A 4545-nucleotide genomic window follows, 5' to 3' on the forward strand; every position below is an offset into this window, starting at 1 on the left:
CCTAGACAAAAAGTGTAGATATGTGCCATCATTATCTGCATGTACATAGATGATCCAACCAGTGAGGTCACTTCTGTTTAAATTAATATGTCACAAAGTAGGGAGATTTTTTAAAGTTTAAAAAATAAATAAAAATGTTTTTAAAACTATTTTAATGGTTCGTTGGAAAATATTTTAAAAAAAAAAAATTTATTGATAGATACTTGTAATAACTGAATTTTTAAATATTTTTAGAAATTACTTTTTCAATAAGAGTTTTTAAGGAAAGTATTTTTTTTATATAAATGTTAACTTAGAAAAAAGTATTTAAAAATATAAATGATATTTCAACAAAAAGATATTATGATATTTATTCACATTTAAAATAAATGATCTTTAAATGCTGAATTTTATCAGAGATGATTCAGGGATGGTTTCACTTTCGTTCAATTAATATTTTTAAAGTTAGGGAACTTTTGGTGTCATATTTTAAAAAAATAAGAAATAGTTTTTTTTTTTTTTCAAAATATTTATAAATTTTATTTTAAAATAAGTATTTATTAAAAAAAATTTAAAAAATATGTTTCAAAGGTGCTTGTAATAAAAATTTTTTTGAATAGGTGCTTGTAATAAGTATTTCAGATGCATTCTAAATAATATTTTTTCAGATAAGTATTTTTATAAAAAAAACTATTTTTAATATAAATGTTAAACTAGAAAAGTTCTAAAACTATATTGATGATATTTATTCATATTTAAAATAAATTTATTTCAATGCCCTAGTTTTTCTAGATCTATATGAATTTATATTGTTAATTTCATAATTAGATGAATATGTTATAGTATATAATAAAGTATATTAATTATTTAATATATTTGAAATTAAAAGTAATAATATTTATAAATGAATATTAATTAATCAATTATGTAATATTTTTTTATTAAGTTAAAAGTTTTTTATCAATTAATAAAATCACATAAGATTATTAGTTTAAATTAATATAATCTTGTCTTAAGGCATATTTATAACATATGACTATCATATTAATTTACGTTAAAAATAATATTATTTATTAAATGAAAATTATACTTATACAATTTTAATTAGTAAAATGGTTATTGTTCATTTTAAGAGGGAATTACTTTTTCATAAATATGATGTCAAAATAATAAAATATTAAAAATTACAAAATGGATATACAATTATTTTTTAAATAGATTTTATAATAAAAAAAAAAAAAAAAAATTTTATAAATTGTAAATTTTTATTAATATATATTTGTTATTAATTAAAAAAAAAAACAGAATCCGTTTTCAATAATATAATCAGGCTATAAGATCTATTTGTATAGATACAATTATCAAAATTAAGTATGTTAAAATAGTGTTAATAGATAAAATTAACATTGTTTGACTTAGTATAGTGTTAATTTAGCTTAAATTGGTTCTTTTTATTTGCATTCCAAAATTGATTAAATTGAACCAATAAGAATATATTATAATACATAACAAAATGATTATATGATTATTGTTTAATATTTTTAAATTTAAAATATAAATATTTTTCAGCAAGAATTTAAGTAATAATAATGTTAATATTAATTTTAATGAACATTTAAAATTAATGTATTAAGTCAAATAAAATAAAATGTCATGTTTTTCATTAATAATAAACTTATTCGTAATGTATATTTTATAATATATTGATTATCATATTAACTTTGTGGAACTTATGTTAAGGGAAATTAATATTTTGATTGGTTCAATATAATTTCATTTAATCAATAAATTTTTTATTCATTCAAAAAATTCAATTATGTGTCATAAAACATTATTTGCAACAATAAAAAATAGTAAACCATTTTCTAATAGATTTAATAAAATGATAAAGTATTACTAAAATTTAGTATATTTAGAAAACTAACCCTGCCTATAAACAATCCACTAAAAAGTTATTAATGGTTAAAAAATTTATTTTTTTACTACTCAAAATTATTAAAAAGTTCTCATAGGGTATTCTATAAAAGTACCTTTGGAATTAAATACTTGATAAAACAATAAAATCAATTTGGTATACGTCAAATTTATCCTTTTAAAAAATATATTATCAAGGTTTTGCCATTGTTTACCACCCTCTTAATTCTTTGTCAATCCATTGTTCTTAGAAATTAATTTCAACTTTCTCCTTTCTAACTGTACATTCTACAACTTCAATTTCTTTACAACTTTTACTTTTTGAATTTTTGAATTTCTACTGCAAACAACAAATTTTCTCTTAAAAATTCTTGTAAGTCTCTTACTTAATAAGCAAAAAGGGTTTGGTCAAATAAGTATAATACGCAAATCACACAAAAATTCTCAAAAGTACTTATGAATTCAAACTTAATCTAACAGGTCCTAACAAAGTTTTGGGTCTTGAAATTAAATGTCATGAGCTGGCATTTATCGCCATCTGATCTTAGAAACTTCAATCAGGGTCTTTCATATTTCAAACCTCGTTGCTGAAGACATAGTTAAATGAGGTAGTCCAGAAGTACGTAATTCGGCTTAGAGAATACAAATAAAGGATAGAGTGACTAACTTTCATTGCAACATTTCAAAAAATGGGATTATTCCATACACTATCTCATTTCCAATATGTATTTTGAAAATAGTTAAGAGACACACTAGTATTGATAGATTGTTTAAGACAAAGCCACTGGGGCACATGACCCGTGTCTCCAATATTATACATCTTCCTAGATATATAAACTTTATACTTTTGTTTTTTGTTCATCCATTGGGAGAATCGGTAAGTTTCGGACTACACAACGTAATACTCATTTGTATCTCATACTTTTTTTATTTACTCAAAAGATTAAACTCCATACATAACTAAATGCAAAACTTTTAAACGAAAGAAATGAAAATAAGTAGCAATATCTATTCTATATCCCACACATTAATTCTCTAATTTAAATACTTGGGACAAATCCTACTAAGATCCAACATATATAATAAAACTAACCATTTTTCATTACATAATGAATAATAATAATAATATAAAACAAACAAAAAGTAATATGCCTTTGGATCTAATGATAATTTTATAATTTGATGATTTGATGATTTGAAAATTACAATGACATTAAAATAATGGGAAAAATTAAAAGGTTATATGAACTTTGTAATTACAAAAATTTTAAAAATATAAGATTAAATAAAATACCAATTTGTGTATGCAATTAAGGATGAAGTGAAGGCATATCAATAAATTAAATTCATTAGCCCACCAAACTGTCGAATCTAAAATCGAAAGAGATACATAAATCTCTTATAAATGCTGAAGATATGTTAACATTAAAAAAAACTAGGGGGGCAGTGAGTCAAGTTTACTCCGAAAATACTCAAATTTACTCATCCCTTACTCAATTTTGCTCCAAGTTCGGTGGGAGCAAAATTGACATCCATCCTTGAGAAAATCTTGCATTAAGTTCAAGTGATTTTGAACTACTTGGTATTCTAACAAGTCAAAGTTTGAATTTAGTAATAGTCGTTTAGGCGAGTTTAAGTCTAATGAACTTTTAAATTTTATTATTTGATTACTATATATGTCAAAAACATATTGTAACGGCCCCGGAACCGCCACGTGGGACTCGAGTGCCTAATTGAGTGATTCTGTGTACCTAATACCTATTTATGATTACAAATGCAGCAAAAAGAAATGATACATGCTCCAAAATACATTACCAAAGGTCTAACTAGTCTTTACACAACAATGTCTCCAAATATTCATATGACAAACCATAAATACAGTACAAAAACAACTAAGTCCATACCACATCCAGAGAATTCAAACATAACTAAATCATTGAAGTCTTACAGACACTCACAAAAACTAAATTGGCTATCACCCCGCCTCGGAGCTTGCTAAGCTCTATCTTGAAATAGTCCTGAAAAACGATTTGTATATTGGGGTGAGGCACTTCTCAGTAAGGCAGATTAAGTTAATATCAGTGTGTGGCCACCATGAATTTTAGTGTATACAAAATATCATCATTTGTTAATTAACCACAGTTATAAAATCATTCCCCAAAACCACACTCACACACACACACAAAATTATTTATAGGTGAAAGTTCCTGAGGATAAGGGAAATTACATGTCCATACATGTAGCACTCCTTTACTCTAACACGTTATGCAATCTGGTATGGCTACTGTAACACCGACCCCGAGGGGCCTAAAATATTAACCTTTTACTACTGATTTACAGCGGAAGTAAAATAAACTCAATTTTTATTAAACCAGAGCACTAATTTATTCAATACAACATTTATTCAAAAGAAGATAAAAATTTCCACAAACATAAATATCTGAAAACATACTATATTTTCTAATCAATACTTTATTTTCTATCCAACCCGTATGCTTTAAGCATGATTTCCAATATGTTTCTGCAGGAGTTATCTGAAATAAAATATGATGGAGTGAGACGACGCTCAGTAAGTAAATAAGATTATTATTAGTGTGTGGCCAAAATTGAACTTTCCCAACGAATTTCGTAAATAAATTTAATACTATAACT

Source organism: Malania oleifera, chromosome 6 (assembly GCF_029873635.1).
Source record: "Malania oleifera isolate guangnan ecotype guangnan chromosome 6, ASM2987363v1, whole genome shotgun sequence".
Taxonomy (NCBI): domain Eukaryota; kingdom Viridiplantae; phylum Streptophyta; class Magnoliopsida; order Santalales; family Ximeniaceae; genus Malania; species Malania oleifera.